The sequence below is a fragment of the Myripristis murdjan genome, chromosome 9 (genome assembly GCF_902150065.1).
Source record: "Myripristis murdjan chromosome 9, fMyrMur1.1, whole genome shotgun sequence".
NCBI lineage: Eukaryota > Metazoa > Chordata > Actinopteri > Holocentriformes > Holocentridae > Myripristis > Myripristis murdjan.
The window spans coordinates 8,207,039-8,219,538 of NC_043988.1; the positions used below are offsets into that span (position 1 = coordinate 8,207,039).

The 12,500-nt window shown below is 45.7% G+C and overlaps 1 protein-coding gene across 3 annotated transcripts in view; it reads left to right on the plus strand.

Annotated features, from left to right (window-relative positions):
* The window catches only part of sema4c (sema domain, immunoglobulin domain (Ig), transmembrane domain (TM) and short cytoplasmic domain, (semaphorin) 4C), an 83,747-nt gene that overhangs the window by 18,720 nt on the left and 52,527 nt on the right, over nt 1-12,500 (plus strand). For 2 of the 3 annotated variants that reach the window (XR_003928767.1, XM_030060546.1), the window contains exon 2: nt 11,926-12,055. The exons of the other annotated variant lie outside the window; for it this stretch is intronic. The gene's annotated coding sequence lies outside the window, so the exon portion shown is untranslated. The remainder of the gene's footprint in view (nt 1-11,925; nt 12,056-12,500) is intronic. 3 annotated transcript variants of the gene reach the window in all.

The window sequence follows — 12,500 nt, forward strand, 5'->3', positions numbered from 1 at the left end:
AAAAAACAGGAGCAAGCAACCGCAAACTATTTATTTAAAGATCATTTCATCAAAGAGATCGCTCAGCCAGTAATTGAGCGAAAAACATACCATTCGTCTCCATTTGCGACTGTCACAGTGGATTTCCATTACGCAAGCGGTCCGCGTTTTTCAGCTCTTGCTTTCTTCGTGTCCTCGATCTCATGTTCTGCTCAGCACACCTCTTCTCCGAATCCGAATGCAGCGTCACAGCGGCACAGCACAAAATAATCATGGACATAATGACGGCCCCCAAGATCGTGTTAGTTGCATGCGGAATGACCTGACACCTTGCAGTTCACTGTTCTCACGGTGCGATGGTAATGCAAATGCGCAAAAGCTTATAAAAGGGGCCCCGTATTTTTTGAAATCCCCCCTCGTTTTCCGGTGTCCCGTGGCTTTACCTGCATATCTCATTCCAGCACCGCAGTGTCCACAAACCCCGCTCTCTTTGCATTGCACCATCACCCCCTCTGCCATCTCTCTCCTGTGCAGCGTCCAACAGAAGCAGAAGCCCCGTAAAACAGCATCTCCAGTGGAAAACGAAATACCTTTTCAGCCCAAAGGCTAAATGCATCTTAACCAGGGCTAATGAAACTGTCCATCAACTGTTCTGCATTGACTGGGGAAGAGGATCGACTGCGGTTGACGTGTGTCTCCTAGCTTCTCTGTGTGTTTTGGATGAGATAGACCGTGATTTCGCATCGCGCTCCCACCGAGATTACAAGATGGAAGTTGCAGGTCAGGCTCTGAGACTCCATCATGACGCATGCAGAGTGCAGATATAGCCACCTACTCATACACACACACGCACACACAGACACTTGGAAATAAGCACGCACTCGTAGATAACTTAAACCTGTGCTCAGTCATGCATGCATGCTCTCACACACACACACACACACACACAGAAGCCAGCAGATAAGAAGCGCTCATTCCCAGACACACACGGCGGTTTTTGCTCTCTCTCTCCCTGCTTCTCTTACTCGCTCTCTCAGTTGCTCACTTACTCACGCACACACAAACACACACAAACACACACATATACACACTACCTGTCCTCCTCCCTTAGGCATGTCTTGTAGAGAACCATCCCTCACCTCTCCTGTCAGTGGGAACAAATGAGCCGGGGCATGTTTCTGAGTGTGTGTGTGTGCGTGTGTGTGTGCATTTCTTGTGCAGGGCAAGCATCCTGTCTGTCTGGCTTTCCACTCTTGCTCCAACCCCCCCCCCCCCCCCCCCAAAACACCGACACACATACACACACGCACCTGCTCCGCACCGTTACCCCCTGACAGATCACTGACACGCTGTCTCTAGGCCACCCCGCACTGTGAGGGTATGTGTGTGTTTGTCTGTGTGTGTGTGTGTGGTTACAGACAGGCCCCCCCACTGTGTCAGTCTGGCAATTGCCATTTCTCAAGCAGCTCGGGGAGGGAGGGAGGGAGTGGAGAGCGAGCGAGACTTGACGCGAGTGTGTTTGTTGTTAGGGGTTTATTAATAAAGATGACCTCAGCCGGAGCTGTTTGGAGGGCGTGAGTGTGTGTTGCTTTCTTTCTTTCTTTCTTTCTTTCTTTCTTTGTAAATTTACCCCTATACATCACCCTCTGTCAGCTACTTGATCTGGTCAAATAATTATTATTTTGTGACTGCTGTTGAAACGTCCAATTTGAATTTCAAATGTATACTCTGTGTGTATATGGGTGGATTTCCCCGTCTCCTCTTGGGCTCGTTTTCATTCTCCAGCGTCCTTGTAGTCTCGCTCTTGCTCCTTGACTGTCACATTCATTAATAGTTTCCTCTGAGGTCGTCGTACTCTGTATTCCGTTTATGCGGTGCTGTAGCGTCTGTGTGGGTTCATAGTGTGTTGTCGCCGTCTTCTTGGATACGAGGCGTTGGGGCCGTGTGATGTGGCGATACACATCATGGGACGTGAGAAACATGTCTTATCAGTAGAGATTTTCCTTTATCATTTAGACCGTTATTGTTGCAAAAGCCGCTTTAGGGCAGTGTTTTACATCATTAACTCGGGGGCTCCTGGTTGTCTTGAATGCGCCGTTACTACATTTGGGCTTGAATAACAACCAAACATGAAGGAGCGTGACACAGAGCAAAACTCCACACACTCCAATACAGAACAGGACTCAGACCAAATAAGACAAGCTGAGGGACTTGTACCTAAAATGGGACGGGGGGGTTGCTTCTGCTGTTTGGATAAGAAATCTGATGACCGACCAGAAAGTGTTGCTGTGCGGTTCCCACTTTCTTTCCAAAACAACAAACCCCCTTCTCCCACTCTCAGAAGAACCATGAGAGGCGGGATAGGGAGAGAGGAGAGATGCGAGCTCTGCGGAAGGCAAGTGTTGAAATCAAAGCAAGCCTCACTTCTGCTCAGTGTCTTTCAAATAAACGGAGAAAATGAAAAGTACCTTCCATTTCTATTTACCTCCCAGAATGATCAAAAAGTAATCATGAGGCATGTGGTTATTTTGTACGGGCAAATTTTTCTCATCAAATTGACAGAAAATGTGTTATGTATCGTTAGCAAGAAATGAAAGCAGATTTTTTCCATATCACACAGCTCCACGAGGTGTGTGTGTGTGTGTGTGATAGATGGATGGATAATCCTTCTGGAAGCAACTCCTTTGTGTCTCTGTGTCCATGGGTGTGATCATGCGCTTCATCATCGAGGCTGCACAGACTCGAGGAGGACAGCGCATGTCGGTGTGTGTGCAGACGCACATCACCTGCTGTGTGTGTTATGAGGACCAGATGTCATCACAAGTGTAGAAAGACGAGGTGAGGATGAAGGTAAGGATGCTTCTGCAGGTGATCGGCTTAGGGTCAGAGTTCACATTACAAGTTAAAAGTCCCCCCTGTAGTTTTCCTTGATAACACACTGAATGTGGTTCACATTCCGAAACCACGCTATGTAACTTGAAAGTGTGTGTGTGTGCTGTTTTGTATGCCACACCAGACCCATTTTGAGCAAAGTTGGGAGAGGATGGTATCTGCAAGTTGAATTAGGCCGAGCTGAGCTGGGTGTAGTAAGTGCTGCGAGGTGATGTCATTTGTTTTCCCGTCTGGCTCCCTTAGGTGTCCGTCCCACAGGGCTGGAGCCGGAGCCAGAGTAGGACAGCCAGCACTATTTTAGTCCCCTAGGGGCTCTTGCTGTAGCCAGGAAGGGAGGGGGGATCCCTTTGTTGCGCCCCCAGTGATGAACAGGGGGGTCAGGGAGGGACAGGGAGCCCTGTCCTGGTCCTCCGTGGGCCCAGCTGCACTGAAGAAGAGCCTGCTGCTGCTGCTGCTAAATAATGAGATCATGCACAGTACTCACACTGTTAACTCGCACACACGCACACACACTCACACACACACATGCAAGGGCAAATACATGTATGCATGCACAGACACAAACACAAATACATGAACACACAACGCCAAGTGGGAATATGGAAGCAAGCGATAAACATATAAAAGCACACGCATGCGGGGGCAGACATACAGGAGCACAGGCATGAGCTGAACCATGCACACACACACACACACACATACACACATCCTCACCCTTCCCTGTATCCATAATCCACCATGCAAGTAGGCTTCACTTTGTATTTGCTACTCCAGCTCTGGCTTCCGAGCCTCAGTCAGTTGTATTTTGTCGGACGGAGAGCAGTCACAGTGAGAGGAAAGCTAATGAAACAGGATATCCCTGCCTCTGGTGTTATTCCAGAGAGGAAGAAGAAGAAAAAAACACTCTCTCTGACCTTGAACGAGTCTATAATATCCCAGAGTAGACGGAGAGTAGCTATATGCTTACCTAGTTTCACTTATTCACCGGCAGCTGCCGTTGTTGTTTGGGGCCCACGCAAGACCTCCCTCATATTGTTTCTCCTTCTGGGAGACACTGAGTCATCCCAGTTATTCCTCTATGGAGAGCTGAGTTACATACATCATCAAGACAATGAATGCAGATTCAAACAAAACAAAAATATTCAGGCATAAATAAATAGGCTGATTGTTCTCTCATTGACACCCATGCCTGTCTCAAAATGTGGATGTTTTTATAATTCTCTGCGAGGGCCTAAGGGTCTTGGAACTCGCCCGGCACATAATGGCTCGTATAAAGTTAAAGCAAACAAAAAGAAAAACTCTGAAGTTGCGAATTGTGTGGGTTCATTGCGGCAGGTTTTGCAATAAATGGAGCGGAAGCCTGAGGAGGAGGAGGGAGTGAAAGAAAGAGGAGGAAGAGCATTGGTAAAGGAAGGAGTATGTTTGGAAAGAGTTAGCCAAGTAGATAGAGGGAGAGGCAGGGGAGGGGAGCGTAGGACTGAAGAGTTAATCAAAATATTATTGAAATGGCAGTATGGCCAAGCATAATTTACAAGTTACAGGAGTTTTGATAAAGGCACAATGAGACAAAATAATGTTATAAACCAAGCATTGTAATGCTACAGATGGACTCTCTAAACATAAGAAAACACGTCGTAAGAAAACTTGTTTCAGGAAAAAAACAGTATCAACTGAGAGGAGAGGGATGTGGAGAAGAATGGGTGTTAACCTCATGGGATGTGCTGTCATCACAGCTCAAAACAAGGTGACGTAATTGATACCGACTGGCCCTGAGCACTTCCATGCCAGTCATAATGGGCGCTATGGTTACTGTTGCCTTGCGTGTTGGCAACAGTAAGTCATTTTTTCACCTCTCAAACCATTATTGGACATTACTTTGAATGCAGAAGTTGGACTGAGGGTGAGAGAGAAATGTGAAATCTGCGTGGTTGCAAAAGCCAAGATTGGGCATGAAGCGGCCGGAGGCGAGAGGGTCCACTCGGCGCTGAGTTAAAGGCCTGGGAACGCCGTGGGTTTTATCAGTGGGCGTCTCAGCAGGAGGGATTTGTTTGGCTTTACTCCTTTATGAGGCAAATATTGGGATAAATCTCCTCACTGCCCTGGGCCTTGTTGTGGAAAGGCCAGAGCCCAAGCCAGTGCTTTACCATCACATCCTCCCACTTAATGTAAACAGGCCTCTCATACTCTCTCTCTCTCTCTCTCTCACACACACACACACGCACACATGAATGCATGCACACGTATGCAGCGATCTCTCTCATACATACACATACACACACCCCACACAGTACAACTCTATCTTATTCATGCACACATACACCTCCTCACACTTACAGACAAAAAACTTACCAATCACAAATACACACAAACACTTAAACACACGCACACACACACGCACACACACACTTCAGTGCTCATATTATCCATAAACAGATAATCCAATTGTATGGACAATCTGCCATTTCTTCTTTTCTAGCTTGGAGTGTGTGTCTAACCTGCTGCGGTGTGCATGAAAAGCACTTGTATCTTTGCTGTGCTGGCGATGCCGCGTGTTTATTTGTCTTGGTGTGTGTGTGTGTGTGTGTGTGTGTGTGTGTGTCTCCTTCAGCCCGTACACCAGGTGCTCCTGGCTATTTTGTGTCCATTGTGGCTTGTGAGTGCTCTGGCACAGCGAGGAGAGTAATCAGCGTGGCCACTACTCCTCAGCACCTCAGCCCAAGCCAATATGAGTTCCCAACAGCGCCGGCACAGCCTCTGAGCCACACACAGGAAATGAAGGGATGATAGCAGAAAGGTCCCAGTTCACCTGCAAAATCAGAATCAGAGTGGCTTTATTTGCCAGCAGCAATGAATGTGCAGGTATTCTGCCTTGGTGGCATGGATGCAGAGATTTATCAGTAATAGTGCAAAGCGGTGCACAGCCAGCAGAGCCCCCTGACTGCCTGTTCACACTGTGATCGACTTGGCTGATGTGATGTAAATGGTGCAGGAGGCTCTGATTGCATCTCTGTAGCAGTCTGGTGCCGCTATGAAGTATTTTTCACAACATCGTGCCCTACATCATGATTTATAAGCCTGCTGCCGGCTCCTTGTTATCATTAGGTGGCAGCCAGTTACATTATGAGATGTTCAAACTCTATTCAGTAAAAATAAATATTTGGGCGAAGGTAAATTATTATGTTGTCATGATGCGTTCAAATATAATCTTGTAAAATTTAGTGATTGGTGAGAAACTTCAGTAAACACAGTTTTTTGAATGAGAAATTGGCTGATGTTCTCACAGCAATATGAAATAGAAAGGGAGTTATGAACTTCTTTACACTCATTCTAACCAGTAACTCATAATATGTAATTAAAAGTACAAAGATTTTTTTTAATTTAAAGCAGATATCTAAAATAAAAATACTGTCATTTATTTCCTAATTATTTGAATTGTGTGTGTTTTTATGCAAATTACCATGACAGATGACAATTACAAATTAAAAAGAAACACTAGTTTGATATGGTAACCAGATTTGTTATACCACATATGATGTACCGGATTGGTTTGTGTTCATCGTATGTCACTAAAGTAAACATCGCCCAACCCTACCTGTCGTAATGTTGCTTTTGGTTACAATGGCTAATTAGGTAGCAGTAACTGAAAATAAACCGGGAAAACTCACTGAAAACACCTCTAAGCTTCCCATCTTCCCAAAGCATTATTTTTGTTTTTCATTCCTGTTGCCTTTCATATAAACATCGTATAGAACGGGGAGGCCTTGAATGGCTGTAATCACCGTGCCGTTCATGTTTCACTCTCCTCGTCCCTGAACCGAAATGGTGCTGCTAGGGAATGAAAGAGGCATGGAAATCTGATTGGCTATTGAAGGAAGACGACTGTAGAAACAAACTCAGCTCGCTATCTGTCCACACCTCAGCGGACATTTCCTGCTTGTTCAGTCGTACAGGAAATGAACTGACTTCTGGTGACTGGCAGATTGTGCCAGCGTGTCAGTTCACTCATAAACCAATGCAATACTGGCCTTCTGTTAAGCATCGGATAATCATACAATGAAGTTGTATGACAACAGCTGCATGAAGACATTCTGGAAAACCTGAAATGTTTTCACTAATATTGGAAATGAATTGTTCATCAAAAAGCATGACTTTGTCCTAAAGTGTCTTCAGTGGCTAACAAAGTCATCACTGTTCATAAATCACAGAACTGATAATTAGCAAATGTTTCCCCAGGGACTGTTTTTCCTGGCGGAGGGATCGTTTCACTCTGCCCAATTTCAAGTCATCAAAACACAACAGTGCTGCTGCTTTTAGGGAAACTAATGTGGACGACTTCATTACAGTGATGGAATACTGGAGTGAAAAACGTCTGAAGTCTCTTATAGTTCACTTTAACATTGCAGTGGAATGCAATGGCTGAGTAAAAGGACATCAGAGCTCTAAAATATAAAATATTAGCAGAAATGTGAAGCAGTTGTAGATATTTTGCTAAACATGCAGAATCACTGGTATGGTCCTTTTAAAGACCTGCTCCCTTGAAAAGGATTTCATTAGTCTGGATCTCTGGAAAGTGTTAGTGTCTCTGCCTCAGAGGCTTTTCCTCTGTCACAAAAATACAATTGTGGGTTAAACACCGAATATCTGTCATTCTTTGGCATAAAAGTGGTCAAAACGAAAGGAATCGAGTGTTGCTGAGCGTCAGCGGCTCCAATACTGAAATAATAGAATCGGCTGATGAAAAACTATATGGTGCTGTCACATATTTATACAGTTCATTAAGTGGTAAATCCCTCCGTTCAGTTCAAGATCTGGGGATTCTCGTGAAGGACCTCGAGGGGATTTTCCTCATGCGCTGAGATAAGCTCCCATAAATGGCGCTCCATTCTAATTTTACCTTGTAAATCACGACGCGGCGAGTAACGGGCCGCGCTCGGAAAGGTCAAAGTTTCCCGCCAGAGGACACCGGAGGACAAAAGCTGCTCACAATCGGACCGGCTGGCTTCACTCAGCGGCATCTATTTTTTAAAAGTTTTTTTGGAGGGGAGTTGGCGTTTACAGCTCAGACCTAGTTCCGACCTTGGCCAGACACACACACACACACACGTGTGCGTGTTTGTGTGTGTGTGTGTGTGTGTTGTCAGCCAGGTTTTTCGGGGAGCGCTCAGCACTAATAGGGACTGGCAGGCGTTTTGTTGGGCTTTATTGCCACATGCCTCTTCCAATCCTGCTGCTGATTAGAGCTGCCATTACTGGTACACACACACACGCACACACACACAAACACGCGCATACATCCACTCAGACACACACGCTCCTTTGGCACCCGCTCAAAGCTGGGGCCCTTGCATCTGATTAGCATCCCATTGCGTTGTCTTGTGCAGCGATCAAACAGAAGTGAAGTTGTGCTCTTGTCGGGAGCGATTGGAGGAAGTGACGGCTACATCATCGCTCCACTTGTGTTCGGCTCGTCAGGGTGCCGCAGACTCAGACAATGTCAAATTTGGTGCAAAGAAATTCACGGCCAGCGGTCACAATTGGGCCTGATGGGGAAGGCACACACACACACATACATACACAAACACAAACACACGCATGCACCCACACGCACTGAGGCATGCATGCTCACTCAGTGCGTACATTCACACTCTCATTCACGCACATGGTTATAAAACGTGTACACACCCACTCACACACACACACACACACACACACACACACACACACACACACAAAGACACACATTCAATAAGCATGCAGGCGATTAGCTCAGAAAGTGCAGGTTTAAACAGTTAGTCATCGCTGATTCACAAGCGGCTGGCTGGCTTCCACACAGCAACTTGCTGTTCAGCCCGTCAAACACACAGGCAGGCAACAGCTGGAGGTGTGTGCGTGTGTGTGTGCGTGTGCGCGTGTGCATGTGCGTGTGGGTGTGAGTCAGCGTGTGTGTGTGTGTGTGCGCAGGTGTTCTTGAAATGATGCTTTCTTAACTAGACCTAACGCCCCCCCTCCTCCTCGTCCTCTTCCTCCTCTGTCTTTGTGTATGAGAGGAGTCGGGAGGGTGTGTGTGTGTGTGTGTGTGCTCATGTGTGAGAGTAAACTATGTGTGCGCATATTTTGTGAGTGTGCACAATTTTGTGTGTAGACGTGTACGCATTTGGTGGTGCATGCATATTTGTGTGTGTGTGTGTTTGTGTGTGTGTGTGTGTGTGTGTGTGTAGCCTTGCAGGGTTTTGGCTGCTGTCTTCTCCTGGATGAGGCCAATGGAAAGCTGAGGTCTGGATGACTTACTTATTTAGGAAAAATCCACCAGTGATGGCCAACGTGCTGTATGTGCGTGCGTCTCTGTATGTGTGTGTGTGTGTGTGTGTGTGTGTGTGTGTGTGTGTGTGTGTTTCCAGCCCTGTAGGTAACCCAGCCCGTGGCCTCCGTAGCAGAAGTGTGGTTCATTTTGGGGAGATTTTTCCTACCAGCCTTTAAAGTCATCCTTCTGCTGCTTAGTTTATCCAGGCTGCACTGCAGGTTCAGTCCCAGGTGGAGACACTTAGGGAAGGGTTAAACGCTTTACCAGAGGCTGTTAGCACACACACACACACACACACACACACACACACACACACACGAGTACTACCAATAGCCATGAGGTTCCTGATTAACTACAAATTCCCTCTTCAGGTCATTTGATTAAACTAACTCGATTTTAAAGGATGCAGCATTTAATAACGCCCCCGATTTTATGTAACTTTGGTGTTTTTTGGTCTGTCAGGAGAGATTTCATCAGCATGTTTGGGACACACTCTTCCTGTCAAGACATAATATACGTGTATTTGTCAAATGGGGGTTTTCACATTTGGAAAGTGAGAAAACCACGTCTGTTATGCAATCGTTTTCTGCTTTTTTTTTTTTTTTTTTTTTTCCCTTAACGTGAGAAATGGTAGAATTCACACATCATGCAAATGAGCGTAACGAGTGATGCTCCGCTGTTGTTGTGGGTTGTAAGCCGACCTTGGTGACGTGCCATCCTTGTTCCCTTTCTGCGTTCCGCCGTCTTTCCCCGTGTCTTTTCCCGCCGCAAACTGTTTTAAACGGCGCTCGGTTCAGGGAAATGATCGAAAAAATGTGCATGTTTTTAAAGCTTCTTCCGCTCTACGGGTCCCACCGGTGAGTCTGTCGTTATGAATTTGTGCGGCCGAGCTTTGTTCAGCATTCTATCGGAGATCCCCGAGTTTCCAGCGATATAAAACATGTCCTGCTGCATGCCGGGGAGATGTGCATACACTGCAAAAACTCAAAATCTTACCAAGATTATTTGTCTTATTTCAAGTCAAAAATGTCTTATTCCTAGTCAAAATATCTCATTACACTTAAAATAAGACATGATCACCTCAGAAGTAACTTGTTTTTAGACAATTGTCTCTTGTTTCAAGTGAAAATTTGCTTGAAACAAGTGAAAATTTGCTTGTTTCATTGGCAAAATTTGTTTCTTGTTTCTAGCTAATTTTCACTTATTTCAAGTGAATTGTCACTTTTTCCACTGGCAAATTTTGCCAATGAAACAAGCAAATTTTCACTTGTTTCAAGTGAATTTTCACTTGAAACAAGAGACAATTGTCTAAAAACAAGTTACTTCTGAGGTGATCATGTCTTATTTTAAGTGTAATGAGATATTTTGACTAGGAATAAGACATTTTTGACTTGAAATAAGACAAATAATCTTGGTAAGATTTTGCGTTTTTGCAGTGTAAAATGACGCACGGTGCATCAATATTTTTTCATTGGGCATAATGGTGCACTCATAAAACAATGGCATCTTGGGTTTGAATATTTCATTCCGTGTAAGTGTGATACAGCATCATTGCAGCGCTGCAACCAGCCGATGCACAGTATGGATGGGGCTTTGTCATACTGACTAGAAAAACGTGTTTTTATTCAAATTTTGTAGCTACTTAAGAGGAAATGTAAAGGAAACAGGACAGTTCATGTATAAAAGCTCCCCCTCGGATGAGTTTTCTTTTTTCTCAAGGTTTGGGGCACATCCTGTTTGTGCACAGAGTCGTTTTTGTGTGTGTGTGTGAAAGTTTTGGATCAATAAGTCAGACAGAGGTCAGAAGTTTTGCAGTGATATTGTTGGAAGTCCAGCTGAATTTCCACTGTGTATGCTACTGACGTGATTGTGTGTGTGTGTGTGTGTGTGTGTGTGTGTGTGTGTGTGTGTTTGGATGAACATGCTGGTGTCAGAGGTTTCACTGCTGCCTTTGTGCTGCGCCTCTGTGTAACATTAGACAGCACATACGTTATTGGAGTGTCTGCTTGGCCCTTGGCGCTCCCGACGTGATTAGTGAGCCATTGATGTTGACATGAATCCCGGCCTCTACACCCACACACACACACACACACCCACACACACACACACACACACTCACACACACACACACACAAGCTGGTACTTGGCAGTTAGTTGATCTGCAGTGTGAACCCTGGGCTCCAACACAACTGAACTGGAGCCTCAGCTTTCAGTGTGTGTGTGTGTGTGTGTGTGTGTGTGTGTGTGTGTGTGTGAGTTTGAGTCAGTTTCAACATGTTTTTATGAGTGCATTTATTTTTGTGCATCCATTCTCTTAAAGTGAGACAGAGTGTGTTTGTTTGTATTTGTGTTTGTGCTAGTTGTGTACATGCATGCGTGTCTGTTAGAGTGTGGGTGTGTGTGCATTTGTGCGTGTGCATGCATATTTATGTGGTGTGTGTCTTTGTGTGTGCGTGTTTTAATTTCTTATACGCTTGCACACATCTGAGCTGTTGTTTGTATGTGTGCATGTGGGTTTGTGTAATTGTGTGTGTGTGTGTGTGTGTGTGTGTGTGGTGGCGAGTGCCAGGTCTGTTCTGAGAGGGACATTAACGTGATTGAAAGCAGCCTCCCCAGTCACCCACACACACACACACACACGCACGCACACACACACACACACACACACAAACAAACACACAAACACACACACACACCCTCCCACCTCTCCACTCAGTTTCCCTTCTCTTCTTCTTCTTCTTCTCCTCCTTCAGCCCAATGTGACCTTCATCGGAGGAGAGTGGCTCTTTTCGACACTCACCAAGAAGACGGAGGGAAAAAAACAGGCGTGAGGGAGAAGGAGAAGAAAGCACAAAGACGCACGAGGGAGGAGAAGAGAAACAAGTAAGAAAGTACAAACATCACAAAGGGTGGAGAAGAAAAACAGGGCAGCATCTTTTTTTTTTTCTTTTTCTTTTTTCTTTTTTGCACTTCCTCCGAAGGCTTCCTCGGCAAACACACAGGCAGGCGGAGTGAATCAGAGAGGAGAAAAGAAAGGAGGAGGAATGGGGGGGGGGGGCGGCATGGAAAATGAGTCAGGAATCAAAAGAAACGAGAGAGAAAATGGGAGCGAAAGGGAAGATCATGCAGCGGGGTGGGGGGTGGGGGAGGTGGGGAGGGGCAGGCAGTTGTCAAAACGGGACATGGAAATTACAGGCATTTTCAGGTACTCCTGGAAAGAAAATATCTTGGAGCGAGACAAAGGCAGAGGGGATGGAACAAAGAGGGAGACAGAGGAGAGAGATGCAGGAGCTGGGAGATTAGAAACAAGCAAACACAAAGAGAGAAA